General features: G+C 47.2%; 1 pseudogene; it reads right to left on the bottom strand.

Moving 5' to 3' along the window:
* LOC146869115 (lysozyme g-like protein 2) overlaps positions 1 to 12592 on the bottom strand; it is a 55248-nt pseudogene extending 42656 nt beyond the window's left edge.
* Positions 12593 to 15644: the final 3052 nt, after the last annotated feature.

Here is a 15644-nt window from a genome sequence, read left to right as displayed (position 1 = left end):
TCACGAAATGGACTCACTGGACTGGAAATACACCTGAAGACTTTTATAGAGACTTCCATCACTCATTAACATTAGCCTCCAGCAAAAATAATTAATCCAGTTATATTTACAAACTATTGCTCAGAGAATATTCACCATATCCACATTCCGAATAACCAATAAAAAAAAACGTACTCTACAGCTAAGAGGTGGATCTAGAGTTCTCTGTGCTACCTCGCAACCATACTGACAATCGATAACCAAGTAGAAAAAGTAAAGGACATATTTCTAAAGGTATATGTAGCAAGCTACAAGGTTATATAATCTATCCACTATGATCAGACTGGTTATATCACAGGCGTGCAAACAAGCCCAGAGGGTGCAAACAAGCCCAGAGGGTGCAACACGCCCAGGGGGTGCAAACAAGCCCAGAGGGTGCAAACAAGCCCAGGGGGTGCAAACAAGCCCAGAGGGTGCAAACAAGCCCAGAGGGTGCAACACGCCCAGGGGGTGCAAACAAGCCCAGAGGGTGCAAACAAGCCCAGGGGGTGAAAATAAGACCAGAGGGTGAAAACAAGCCCAGGGGGTGCAAACAACCCAGAGGGTGCAAACAACCCAGAGGGTGCAAACAAGCCCAGGGGGTGCAAACAAGCGCAGAGGGTGCAAACAAGCCCAGAGGGTGCAACACGCCCAGGGGGTGCAAACAAGCCCAGAGGGTGCAAACAAGCCCAGAGGGTGCAAACAAGCCCAGAGGGTGCAACACGCCCAGGGGGTGCAAACAAGCCCAGAGGGTGCAAACAAGCCCAGGGGGTGAAAATAAGACCAGAGGGTGAAAACAAGCCCAGGGGGTGCAAACAACCCAGAGGGTGCAAACAAGCCCAGGGGGTGCAAACAAGCGCAGAGTGTGCAAACAAGCCCAGAGGGTGCAAACAAGCCCAGAGGGTGCAAACAAGCCCAGGGGGTGCAAACAAGCCCAGGGGGTGCAAACAAGCCCAGAGTGTGCAAACAAGCCCAGAGGGTGCAAACAAGCCCAGGGGGTGCAAACAAGCCCAGGGGGTGCAGGCAGCAACAGCCAGAACAGCTACTTCCTCCCTTGGATGTCATGGTCCTCCATTTCTTCGCCTTCTCCTCTATCTCATTTCATGTATTTGCTCACCCTTTTGAACTTTTCTCATTGTTTCCATATTTCCCCATTTTCCTGTTCTCTTTCCAAGCACAAAACACTTCCTCTGTTCTGTTTGTGTGGTTCTATTTTCAGCTTCGAGGAGAACAGTTCACTGTATAGCATTTGGAATCTATTCATTCAGCTCGTATTTTGCATGAAAAGGCAGATGTTGCCAAGATTTCTGTGGGAATTTCCATAAGGCAGGACCTGGGATTGGTGCCATTTCTTATGTGTAGAGTGGAGTGAATAGTTGTGGTGTGTTCTACAGCAGAGAGTTGTCGAGTAGTGTTGTAGAGCACAGAGGTGTAAAGTTGTGGGGTGTGGAGTACCGCTGAGTGGACTAGAGTTGTATAATGAAGTAGCGTAGTTTGGAGTAGAGTGGCCTAGAATTAAGTGTCATACAGAGGTGTGACGTAGAGTGGAAGTGCATAGAGTAGAAGGGCATAGAGTGGAGTAGACTGTGGTGGCATAGAGTGGAGTGGTGTAATGTGGGGTAGTGGAATACTTCTGGCAAAAGGGAGCTCTTCTCATGAGCCGTTTCAACCAATTAGGGGAGACGATGTAGTCTTACGGCTAGAGCGGTCGACCTGGAAGCCTTGGAATCGGGTTCGAGTTTCGGCAACGACGCTCAACATCCTGTAATTCTCGGCAAATCAATTATTCTCCCTGTGCCTAACAAAAATGAATGTGTCCTCATGTAACGAAACTGCTGCTCATGTAAAGCGCTCTGATACCCGATGTAGCGGGTCTAATTCGTGCTACATAAAACTCTAAAAAAATAAATAAATTAACATGTACTTCCAGACATTCCACCAACTCATTACATGATGATAAACACAGGACGAGTGTTACAAACAGTGCTGATGATGTGGTTAGCAGTCCAGGAACGGACCGAATTGTGATCATTACCCTAACATGGGTTCATCCCCACCACAGACATTCAGAAGGGATCGGCAGAATTTAAAAAACTTTATAGCCCAGGCTCAGTTGTACTTCTTAGTCAAACCCCAAATTTTCAATCATGTCCCTTCCAAAGTTATATTCTCTCTTATGAAACACACCTTGACGTGCGCTACATCATTTTTTTTAAATCAAAGCCCGCTGTTGTCCAGCTGGACGCAAGTGATGGCTCAATTCTCTGCTATATTTATATCAGCCGTGTATCCCACAATCAGCTCAAGATGGTCTATTAATGCTGAAACTATGAAATCAGGATTTTCTGAATTACGCCACTCATTTCCAACACCTGGCCTCTGAGGTGATGTGTCCACAGCTGCAGCCTTCCATCAGGGTCTCAGGGACCACCTCAAAGATTCCTTGTGGTTAGTGTTCAATCAATCAATCAATCAATCATAGCCTTTGTAAAGCGCACCACTCACCCGTGAGGGTCTCAAGGCGCTGGGGGGGTGGGGAATGCTGATACTGCTCGAAAAGCCAGGTCTTGAGGAGTCTCCTGAAGGTCAGCAGGTCCTGGGTCTGTCGCAGCTGTGTGGGGAGGGTGTTCCAGGTCTTGAGGAGCCTCCTGAAGGTCAGCAGGTCCTGGGTCTGTCGCAGCTGTGTGGGGAGGGTGTTCCAAGTCTTGAGGAGTTTCCTGAAGGTCAGCAGGTCCTGGGTCTGTCGCAGCTGTGTGGGGAGGGTGTTCCAGGTCTTGAGGAGCCTCCTGAAGGTCAGCAGGTCCTGGGTCTGTCGCAGCTGTGTGGGGAGGGTGTTCCAGGTCTTGAGGAGCCTCCTGAAGGTCAGCAGGTCCTGGGTCTGTCGCAGCTGTGTGGGGAGGGTGTTCCAGGTCTTGAGGAGCCTCCTGAAGGTCAGCAGGTCCTGGGTCTGTCGCAGCTGTGTGGAGAGGGTGTTCCAGGTCTTGAGGAGCCTCCTGAAGGTCAGCAGGTCCTGGGTCTGTCGCAGCTGTGTGGGGAGGGTGTTCCAAGTCTTGAGGAGTTTCCTGAAGGTCAGCAGGTCCTGGGTCTGTCGCAGCTGTGTGGGGAGGGTGTTCCAGGTCTTGAGAAGCCTCCTGAAGGTCAGCAGGTCCTGGGTCTGTCGCAGCTGTGTGGGGAGGGTGTTCCAGGTCTTGAGGAGTCTCCTGAAGGTCAGCAGGTCCTGGGTCTGTCGCGGCTGTGTGGGGAGGGTGTTCCAGGTCTTGAGGAGCCTCCTGAAGGTCAGCAGGTCCTGGGTCTGTCGCAGCTGTGTGGGGAGGGTGTTCCAGGTCTTGAGGAGTCTCCTGAAGGTTAGCAGGTCCTGGGTCTGTCGCAGCTGTGTGGGGAGGGTGTTCCAAGTCTTGAGGAGTCTCCTGAAGGTCAGCAGGTCCTGGGTCTGTCGCAGCTGTGTGGGGAGGGTCTTCCAGGTCTTGAGAAGCCTCCTGAAGGTCAGCAGGTCCTGGGTCTGTCGCAGCTGTGTGGGGAGGGTGTTCCAGGTCTTGAGGAGCCTCCTGAAGGTCAGCAGGTCCTGGGTCTGTCGCAGCTGTGTGGGGAGGGTGTTCCAGGTCTTGAGGAACCTCCTGAAGGTCAGCAGGTCCTGGGTCTGTCGCAGCTGTGTGGGGAGGGTGTTCCAGGTCTTGAGGAGCCTCCTAAAGGTTAGCAGGTCCTGGGTCTCTCGCAGCTGTGTGGGGAGGTTGTTCCAGGTCTTGAGGAGCCTCCTGAAGGTCAGCAGGTCTTGGGTCTGTCGCGGCTGTGTGAGGAGGGTGTTCCAGGTCTTGAGGAGTCTCCTGAAGGTTAGCAGGTCCTGGGTCTGTCGCAGCTATGTGGGGAGGGTGTTCCAGGTCTCGAGGAGCCTCCTGAAGGTCAGCAGGTCCTGGGTCTGTCGCAGCTGTGTGGGGAGGGTGTTCCAGGTCTTGAGGAGTCTCCCGAAGGTTAGCAGGTCCGGTGTCTGTCGCAGCTGTGTGGGGAGGGTGTTCCAGGTCTTGAAGGGCCTCCTGAAGGTCAGCAGGTCCTGGGTCTGTCGCAGCTGTGTGGGGAGGGTGTTCCAGGTCTTGAGGAGCCTTCTGAAGGTTAGCAGGTCCTGGGTCTCTCGCAGCTGTGTGGGGAGGGTGTTCCAGGTCTTGAGGAGCCTCCTGAAGGTCAGCAGGTCCTGGGTCTGTCGCAGCTGTGTGGGGAGGGTGTTCTAGGTCTTGAGGAGTCTCCTGAAGGTCAGCAGGTCCGGTGTCTGTCGCAGCTGTGTGGGGAGGGTGTTCCAGGTCTTGAAGAGCCTCCTGAAGGTCAGCAGGTCCTGGGACTGTCGCAGCTGTGTGGGGAAGGTGTTCCAGATTTTGAGGAGCCTTCTGAAGGTTAGCAGGTCCTGGGTCTGTCGCAGCTGTGTGGGGAGGGTGTTCCAAGTCTTGAGGAGCCTCCTGAAGGTTAGCAGGTCCTGGGTCTGCCGTGGGAGGATGGGGAGGCTGTTTCAGGTCTTGGCGGCGAGGTGGGAGAACGATCTGCCACCGGTGGTCGTTCTTCAGATGCGGGGGACTGTGGTGAGGGCAAGGTCGGCTGAGCGGAGGTGGCAGGTGGGGGTGTAGAAGCTGAGTCGTCTGTTGAGGTAGGCTGGTCCGGTGTTGTGGAGTGCCTTGTGTGCGTGGATGAGGAGTTTGAAGGCTAAATCAACAAACCAGATTGGCGGCTTTAATCACCCTGATCGGTACAAAAGGGGGTGGTGATGGACGGAGCATCAGAACCAATCAAACACTCACACCCAGTCAACAGATCTGGGTTTGATCCATCACCGTTCTTTAGCCCACTCTGCCACCCCAGTTCAGACATGGCCATTTGCAAATCAGTCTGACCCTGTGCCTCATGGGAACAGTCCAGCCCGAACTGCCAAGCCATGCCTTCCCTGGACCGGAAACAAGATTCCTAGGACCGGTTTCTGGCATTTCAGCCGTCTTCAGCCAGGCTTGCTTGAATCCAGTGGCAAAGTGAGCAAGGGACTCACGTCTGAGCATACCCTGCCAACTTATGGCGAACAAAGCGGTACAAAAGGGGGTGGTGATGGACGGACCATCAGAACCAATCAAACACTCACACCCAGTCAACAGATCTGGGTTTGATCCATCACCGTTCTTTAGCCCACTCTGCCACCCCAGTTCAGACATGGCCATATGCAAATCAGTCTGACCCTGTGCCTCATGGGAACAGTCCAGCCCGAACTGCCAAGCCATGCCTGTAGAGGTGTCTTCATGGTGAACTGGGTGTCGCTGGTGATTTGGCTTGCCATATCGTAGCAGTAGGAGCAAAAATAGTATCCCTGCAACGAGTCCCAAAAGTAGGGGCAATCCGCCAAACACAGAGTGCACGAAGTTTGGAATGATTCCTAGGACTGCTTGAAAAGGTGCTAGCAGTCTAGAAAATACAGTATTAAATACATGTACAATACCACTCGTATCAGACATGTTTAAGATACGATTTAACATTTCTGGGAAATGTATAGGGCAGTTTGTATTCAAAAGGGCATGTATCTCCGTCGAAGTCCTTGCGACTTGCAGATCATAGGTTTCTTTGGCCGGGGTCAGTGGCACAGTTTTTTGCAAAAGAATGGCTTTCATTCTGCTTAGTGTATCGATTTGTATAGAAGAGATGTTCAGTGGAGGCCAAAGTGGCGACTTCCTGACTGACTTGGTTTTTGGAAACAATACTTGCATACAGCAAATGACCCTGGCTGACGCAGTTACTAGATATGGTATACCTGGCAACATGCCACAGCAGCTGTGATCGTTCAACGTGAGGTATCTCCCATTCGAAAGTTGTCCAAAAATTGGATCAATCACTGCAGCTGGTGAACCTTGCAGGTGACAGGATAAGTTGTTAGAGGAACCATCGCAGGCTCCCTGACAAAGGAACGAACCGCTCCCTGACAAAGGAACGAACCGCTTAGTGCGTTTTCACAGTTTGAACCGCTAATAAACACTTCACGCCCCCCACTCCAACATCTGTGTGTAAGGTAATTTCCAGGATGTCTTGATGTATTCTTTACCCAACCTTTCATATTTTCCTGCTGGTATGTGCTTTAGGCAATACTGAAAATGGAACATCTGTGTGTAAGGTAATTTCCAGGATGTCTTGATGTATTCTTTACCCAACCTTTCATATTTTCCTGCTGGTATGTGCTTTAGGCAATACTGAAAATGGAAAATTGTTCCATGTATTATCCATTCAGTAGCTGGTTTCTCTGCTAACGTGAACGGCAATCTTTCCAGTTTTTCAATGCTCAGCACCATATAGTCTGCTCCCCTTTGTGCCAATTTGATCTGTTTATCAGTGAGATTGAATTCTGAAAACAGTGACGTAGTGTTGATTAAATGCCAAGGCACATAGCCTGAACGCAAGTTTTGTAACGTACAGCCTAATAGTATGATAGAACGTAATTGCGACTGACCATGTTGCAACATGACCAAGTCTTGTTCCATGATGTCTATGACAGAAGACACAATGCTGTCCAATGTATATATCCTGGACGACAGAGTCGTTAACCCATTGTCAACTACAGAGAGAGATTTCTCTAAATTAATACGATCAATTTCTCGTATTCGTTCTGCAGTCTCTGCTTGCGTAATCTTCCATATTTCGTTATATGCAGCAAATATACCGGCATATATAAAACGTTTTTGACGCGGTTTTCTGGGTCCTAGCAAGAATTCCCTGAGATCTGCACCATCTTTAAGTAAATATAAGTGTTGCTTTACACCCATAAGTGTAGATTTCTATAGCCAATCAAGGCAGCGTTCCCCTACACTGTATGTTGTTACTTTTCCAGGATGCTGTCTCTGAACGTATCTTGGGTCTTGCCTATTGGTTTTAAAACCCTTGTGTTTTGTTCAGGAATCTATCTTGACAGTTGTTTGTGTCTGTGGGCCAGATCAACCATTTATTCCAATCTGGATCTGTTCTGTTGTGATGCAAAATAGTATGTACGTCAGCCTCCCCCTCTGAAGTGTCATCCCTCTCAGGTGTAGGTGTAGGTATGGACGGATTGTTCATGTCTTTGATCTTGGCTAACCCAAGGCAAGACGTCTGTTGGACAGTGTCATTCAAAAACATAATTTGCTCAGGGATGATACAGTCTCTAAACATAGCTTCTATCCCCTGTACCTGCAAATCTTGTGTACCCTAGACAGTTTTTGTCTCAAAGTTGTCTTTCCAAAAGTCGAAACCTAGTTTAGACAGGTGGGCATAAAAGGCTGCAGAATAAATCTGTTTTGTATTGGTCAACATACTTTTCATTCCTGTTCTGTTCACATTTTTAAAGTAAAACAATTCTGGATTGGATTCATTGAACCCTGAAAAGCATTGAAATTTCATAGCAAAAGTTTTTGAGCTACCCTTTGGTGGTGTAGGACAATGTTCCCATTGGTTATACATTAATACATTTCTAGGCATTGTAGATTTGTGCAAGAAATGATGACCATAATGGTTATAACAATACATTTGTTTATAATCTGATGAACCCTCTAAATATTCATGATTTGTGAATATTGCAGACATTTCTAGATCTGACATCATATTATTAACAGTCTCGAAGTCCCAATCATCAGAAAAGGTACTAGATGAAACAAAGTCACTCAATGAAATCTTGAATAATTGTGGAATCTTCAACAGCTCTGACGGGCCAAAGATGTCATATTCAGTTCTGTCCCAAGCTATACCCCCTGGTATAGGAACGGCTGTGATGTTCACTGATGACAAGTCTCTTTGTTCATGACGGGATGATTTGTGTGGCTTGAGGAGTAAGTTGACTCTTTTACTTGCTGTGTCCATTTGAATATATCTTCCATTTATCAGCATAACCCAGAGTTTATACCAGAGCTAACCAAAGTAGAAAGAAGAATATTCCCAAAACAATCCATACTCCAATCCATGGTGAAACCGGATAAGTCTTTTTCAGGAGATTAAAAAAGTCTGTTGCTTGTTCTTTGAAAGTTCTTTGTGCCGGCGTCGTTTCAGGTTCGCTGGGATCCTCAGAAAACGTATCAATGTTAATGAAATAGCCAGAGGCAGTTCTGACAATTGTTGGGATTGCATTGGCATTTGTTGAAATCACTGGAACCTGTTGATCACTTGTTACTTCGTTGTAGACAGGTGTATCAGGACGAACTGTAATTTGGGTCTCAAGAGGTATAAGTTCCATGGCATTGCTGCTTAGTCCTTCATTTCTGACTGCAGATTCTTCAATGGTGATGAGCCTCACAGTTTGAACCTCTTGGATTGTAGCTAGAGGAGTGCGTCTGCTACATTGGCAGAGTCCACTTGGCCTACTGCTTAAATTCGACCACATAGTGTGGCTTGATCAGGTCGATGGACACAAACCTGTTCTCCTTTTTACCAGCAAGGGGCAGCAGTAAAACTGTTCTTGATCCGTGGATTGCTAGGACAGGTACTGGTTGTCTGTAAGAAGGCCAACATTTCTTCTTGTCTGCGATCTTTTCTCTGACTAGATCACCAAGCTTTGGGATCCAGACAGGTCTTGCTGGGATGGTTGGTTTTTCCCCAGTCGTGGTTGGCTTCAGGAACACATTGCTTTGATTTGTTCTTAGTTCATTTAAGTCCTGTAAAACAGCCAAATGATCTTTGATATCAAATTTTTTAGTATGCACCACTGATGTGTGACAATCAAGGTCCGGGACCAGCATTCTTGTCCCAAAAAGGACCTCGTATGGAGTGATACCTGTAGGAGAGTAGGATCTGCACTTATGTTGCCCCCACTTTTTTTCTGATGTATACACTGGTTTCTGACTATAGTCTGGCTGGGTCCCTGCTAATCAGGGCCCCAGTCTCACTGATCTCTCTAAACAACTTGGTGTGCATATTAGATGCACTAGTGATTGGATACTGTGGTGCCTTGTGAGCCCCTAGTATATGGTACCTTAGGTACCTAGGGCATTGGTACTTCACAGGCCTACCAGGGGCTGCAGCATGTATTATGCCACCCCTGGGAAGCATTCACAATCTGACACCACAGGCCTGCTACTGCAGCCTGTGTGAGGTAGTGTTAGCACTCCTCACTGAGGTATAGGTTCCTATATCTCACCATACACACACATATAAACCTATCAGTCACCCCTATGGTAGGCCCTATCAATCCCAAGGGCAGGGTGCTTGGTTTACTATGTGAGGGGGTGCTTCTGCCTGAGCAGGACCCCTCTGCAGCTGGCAGAGTCTATTCTCTGCTGCTGTTTGTGGATGCGGTTAAACCATATACTCTTAAGTGCATTATAACCTCGCGATAAATGCTAACTTTGGAATGACTGCATCAAAACATGTCGTGTTTGGTGTCAAACAACTTGGAATCCTACCCCCACACCAGTAACTGGTGTGCGAGTAGGATCCCACCCTTCTAGAGGGGATGACATGTACCCACTGTACTACACGGTAGAAATCTTCTAGAGCCCTGGCATCACAAAATGGATGCCACCAGCACAGACACCGGGCTGCCCTCCTGCTGCTGACCGAAACTCACAGTGGAGGGAGCCCAACAAAAGGTTTCCTGTCACAGGGAGGTGTCACCACCTCCCAGACAGGATTTAGTGTATTGGAGCTGGGTGGGTGCACTCTTAGAGTGCTTTGAAGTCCTGCACTGGGGGAGCAGTAGGCTCCTCTGTGCATATGCCAGCTCAAACCGGTTCAGGGGCTGCCTGCCCCTGTCCTGGCGCGAAACTGGACAAAGGGAAGTGGGTGTAACCACCCACTACCCTGACCCTCCTAGAGGAGTGGTCATAGAGCTAGTCCCTCCCATCTTTTCACTATAAGATACCAAAGCTTGCCAATGCAACTTAGATTACACCTGGACGATGCTCTACGAAGAAGAATCCTGGCCCTTCAACGTTCTACTATCTCTAGAAGACCGAAGGATCTCTCTTGGAGTCAAGGAGTGACTCCCCTGCTTGGCAGGCACCAAAAATACTGAACTACGGTTGCAAACTTTACCGCTCCCGCCGGAGCCCGAAGTCCCTGCGTCCCTTGAAGCAGATTTCCTAACCTCTCGCTGGCCATTTTGAGCCCCCAGCGAAGCTGTGGCATCTGAACCCCACGAGTGATTAGGAACAGCAATACCAGGGAACCGTGCACTGATTTCGAGTGCAAGCCCTAATCTACGTGCTACAACTTTGTGCTTTGGACCACTTGATGTCCAAGTCCCTAGCAGGTCTCCAGAAGGCTTCTGCTTCAACTTCAAGGGCTTGCCTGGTTGCTCTGGGCCTGCCCTCACTTACCCTCGCTGAGTAAGTCCATCGGACCTTGCTGGTCTGATCCATCGACAATCTTCCATCCACACAAGAATTGCAGCTGCCAAGGCTTGTTGGCTTCAAACCGAGTGCCAACACCGTCAACAGCTGCAGACGTCGTGGGACCCTCCGAATCCAGCTGCTGGTCATCGTCGATCCCTCCTGGACCTCGTGAGCGAAGAGACAAAACGACATCAGCGACCTGAAGCGACCTGAAGCGACGCAACAGCTGTGGTCATCCAACTCGCTGGCCACCGGTCACTGGGAAGTGACTTTGAACTCTGTCCCCTCAGTTTCTAGGTCTTCTGCAACTCCAATCCATCTTCGGATTCCAGCGGACACTTCTCTCGACGACACAAGCAGCAAGTCTTCAGTGATTCCCATTGAAAACAGCATTGCGACCCGACACCAAAGGACACCTATGCACCCGGCTTCCCTGGGTGAGGTAACTCTTGCATGACGGTGTCCAAGTGTGCATTGGCTATCGAAATACTTACCCTGTAAGTTGTTTGCTTGTTGTCCACTCCGAAGTGCCCTAGAACTGTAAAATACAAACCGCGACATTTGCCATTGAAACGTATGAGAATCCCACGTGTGTTTAGCCACTGCACGCGTCTCCTGTGGGCTGATTACTTACCTGCTAACACTGCAGAAGTGAAGCCCCAGCGATTCCCAAGGCCCTAGGCCTCTTACTTTTGCAAGTCGAGTTTGTTAACCCACTATTTTAGTATATGGTCTGGTACGCCCCTAGGGCTACAGCCATATTTGTGCTTAATTTATTGAGAACTGTTGATCTTTTGAATGTTTACCTGACTCTAATCTCATAAAGAGATTAGTAGAGTATATTTAGAAATAAATACATATATATTTGATATATATACCTGTGTGGTGTCTTTTCATTTGGTAATTCAAGAGATTATAAGGTAAAACAAGCTGCTTTACATTCCTCAGAGACTTAGCCCGAAGGCTGCTCTCCACAGCTACCACTAGGATAGCTTTCTTTAAAAGGTTGTCTTTAAACCTATCTACCAAGAGTCGAATTGGACTGGTGCAAGGTGGCCACTAGAACTAGTGACCAGCATATGCCAGGCCAACTTCTCACACTATCCATGAATAGAATACCTCTGTCTGGTGAGATTCATGTGCCTCTATCACAAAAACTGCTCTTGGTGTTAGGCCATGTTGCTATAATCTGCTATAATGAGATCAACGGGATATTTCTAATACAAAACTGATTATGCACCTCAGAAATTAATACAAAGGAGAAAAACACTTTGGGAATGGCTGCAATTAAGGCCACACTGATATTCTGGAGAAGAGTTAATATGTAAGAAATGGGACAGCATTTTGCCAGAAATAGTTGGACCAAATTTATGACAAATAGGCAGATATGGGCAGGGTTCACTATTTTTAACTATTTGGCTATATTTTAAATATGATTGTGGGGAAATCCCTTCTGGGGGTGTCTGTTTCTAAAGACAATTCCCAGTCAGTTAATGGGAAGTTACTATTAATAACCCTGGATGGAGTTCGCGGAGTTGCGCTACGCGGAACTCCGCAAAGTGGGAAAAAAAATTCCACCGCGCTACGGGGAGTTCCGCAAGCGGCGGAGTATGATAGAAAAATGCAGTTTGCGGTGATTGCACAGTGCCGGATGATTGTCCGCCCTGCGCAATCATCGCGAACAGCACCATACACAGCGCAAGCGAGCGCTGCTTTCCTTTCTGCCTGCTCGAGTAGATTTTTACTCGAGCTGCAGCTTTCTGAACACAAACGGGCAGTTTCTTAACGCAAGCAGTCACGGGCATGTGCGACCACTCGCAATGAGAAACCTGACCAGCCCGCATTGAGAAATCTCCCCGGGATGTTTATTTCCCACGCTCGCGCTCGTCAACTTAATTTTGACGATCGCGAACGAGGAAAAATCTTTGCCTGGAGGATGATTTATTTCGCTCGCGGTCGCCATCTTGACATTGACGAACGCGAGCGAGGAAAAAAACTCAGCTCCACAACGCGGAGCAGAGTTTTTGGGAACTCCGCGAGCTCCGCGTAACGCGAAGTGTGGAAAACTCTGCAAACTCCGCGAGCGGAGCGGAGTTCAACCCCTAGGGTTAACTATTAAATGAGAAATTGCATTCCGAGGCCAAACAAACGCTGAATGTGTGCGTAAGGGTGTACAGCTTACCTCTCTCAGTCAGTCTGTCCTGCCGCGCAGTCTGCTCGGAAGCTCTAGAGGCCTCCACTCTCATTATGTCACCTAAGGGTCACACCATGAATTAAAAGAGTATTTCATCTGAGAAACAGCACAGACAGAGAAAAATGACATCTTAATTCTGACTACATCTGACATCTTAATTCTAACTTGTGTTGTGATCATGATTGATCATGATTGACGGGTGGCGCAGAAGAACATGTCGCCTGCTCCTTTCAGTGCCAAAAGGCTTGAAGTTCCTGCTAAACACAACACTATACAACTGTAGCAGTCTGGGCATCCCTCACCATAACACACTAAAAACAACAGGTACAAAACACACAGATCTGATCCATAACAGATAGGAAACATGCCTAAGTGAAACGTCATAATATAAAGTCAAGCCTCCAAGGCTGCTAAGTCTTAATGCTAAGTTATCCGAAAAAACATGACGTGATCTCAGCCATGGTGCCTTCTTCTGTGTGCGTCGCTCCTTGGTTGGCAGAACGCGCGTCGGTGGTCTTGTTGTCTCTAGGTCCGCTTTATATGAGTGGTATGCTTCGGTTTCCCTTTGACTGAAGTAACGTTTCAGCCCCTCCCACCCCGGAAGCGGTCGTGCCGTGACCTGCATTCCGGTGTTGTGTAATATCTGGTATCCCCATTTTATCGTGCACCCCCTACTCTTCGGCACTTTTCGGAAATAAAACTCAGCCCGGGCAGGTTCAGACAGAAGCAGCTGATCTCTGGGGCTGAGTGCGGGGATACACGAATCAACTGGATGCCTAACTCAGCTCTGGCGATAAATCACCTGATACTTTTGCACGAAAAGAGACAAACAGGAAGCGCAATAAATACAGAGAAGGGATCGTAATAAAAATAGCAATTACGTTAATAAACAGTGTGAAAGCAAGGAAACTATTGTTGAAACATATGGAATCCTAACAAAATAAACATGAGGGGAAGAGAATAGAAACAACAGCCGTGGTTCAAATAAGGGGAACACTAGTATCAAAACGTGAGAAACTTCTACACAGCAGATGAACCACTGGATGAATATATTCCTTTCGAGGATATTGAAATTCCACTCACATACCAGGAACATCATCTCTGGTTTAAAGGCGCCCTAAAACATTTAAATCACATTACCAGGCTCGGTCCACTAGGTAGACCAGGAGCAACATGGCTGGCTTTAGCCAGCTACACACCTGACCCTGACATTGAATCAATGTCGGATGAGGAATTACTTAGTAATATACAAAATTTAATAGAAATATACAGTTAAACCACAAGAGCTAGCCAGAATAATTGAAAAAGCCCATGAAGAATTAGGCAGAGACAGTTTGGGTGGTAAACCAGTTAAACCACAACTGTCTGAAAGTCCTGATAAGGTCTCTCCTAAAAACACTCCTACCTCTTCTAAAAAAGAAGTGGGAAAATAGCAAACAACCTTCCAAAGAGAAGCGTTCTCATTCCCGAGGTAGGTCTCCTCAAAAGGAGCCCTCTGAAAGGAGGTATAACCTCAGGAATAGGGATAATTTGAGAAAACCTGGCAGGTATCAAGATACTAATACACGTTCCTCTCGTACCTTTCAGAAATCGTCACAGAAATCCGAAAGAAGCGGACGGTCAGAGAACAAAGAAGAACGCGTGATGTCCAAAGACAATCAACACGTTCAGAAAAACAAAAAAACTCAATTCACCAAAAAGAAGGTAGCAGGTCTGAAGATCAGACATGTCGAGGATCTTGAGGACACAACTCAAGAACGGAGAATGGGCTCAGACAATGTTGGACAGCGCAGCAGAAGTTACAGTAGCTCGCCAGAACCTGAAGGAACTTCTGGAGACAGTGGACTTGAATGAAGACATTCAAGTTGAAACTGCAGATACCAGGGTTAGTTCTCCACATAGGTTATATGAAATAACACTCCGGATGGAGGGAGACACACCAAGAAAAGTGAAAGTACTCTTTTGGGAGCGTCTTTCCAAAGGCTATGATATACTTCTAGCTGAACAAGACTGGCCACCAGAATTTGTCAGGGAGTGCCCACCTGGCGAAGACATCATTATGCCAGCCTTCTCCAACCATATTCCAATACATTTAAAATATACATATGCCATGGAATGGGCAGTAGCCCAAGCCCCAGCACTGTATATAAATCGTGTAGGATGGGATGAGGATTCACCTAACCACAAAATCCAGTTAAAAAATCAACCAACTGCACAAAGGCAGTACCCAGTTAAGCAAGAAGCTAAAAAACAGGTCAGGGAGATCTTAGATCAACTTGAATACCAGGGGGTGATTGAAACATGCACCTCATCAATGAACAATCCTTTGTTTCCTGTTTCCAAACCAGACAATACATATCGTCTAGTATAGGATTACAGACATCTAAACTCTTGTTGTAAAACATTTTCAGTGCAAAATGCACACAGTACAACATTAATGAATAACATTGTGCGTAAAAAATACATAACCACTTCAGACATATCAAATGGTTTCTTTTGTCAAACATTACACCTGAAAGCAGGTATTTGACTGCTTTCTCAATAATGGGGACACAGCGTCACTTCTGTCGTCTCCCTCATGGATTCAAGAATAGTCCTGTGAAGAACTGAAATCTTCATTCTCAGGGTAATATAACAAAGAACTTGGCAAAGAAGCTGAAATATGGAAAGACATCTTTATTAAACTCAAATGAGTGAGACTACGTCACACAGAAGCCTTAGCAACTGAATGAGGCAGTCTCCAGAATGGTCTTAGCTCAGACCTTTTATACCATTTATTATGCCCTAGGCATGCAAGGGAGTTGTACCAGTCACATTCCTAAACAAATGAAAAAGCTAGAGAGGCAACAGGTGAGTAGCCTTTGGGGTTTTAGCAGGATATGGGTAAAACATAATAATTACAGGGTTTCATAAAGGTTACAGTCGACAAAGGTAAAAAGACCGGACAAAACCAACATTCTTCTTTAGACAAGCTGGACAAACCCATAATAAAAATGGTCACCTCCCCATCGTAAATAGACCATAAAAACAGGAACAGAAACAGATAGGAATAGGATAAGGCATGTTTGTGTGTAATAAATATTTACAATGTCCTGTGCTCTGATCCTTAATCTTGATCAGCTAAAGGG

Source organism: Triturus cristatus, chromosome 1_1 (genome assembly GCF_964204655.1).
Source record: "Triturus cristatus chromosome 1_1, aTriCri1.1, whole genome shotgun sequence".
In the NCBI taxonomy this organism is placed as follows: Eukaryota; Metazoa; Chordata; class Amphibia; order Caudata; family Salamandridae; genus Triturus; species Triturus cristatus.
Note: the sequence above shows the minus strand (reverse complement) of the source record. Positions and strands in the feature narration are given on the sequence as shown.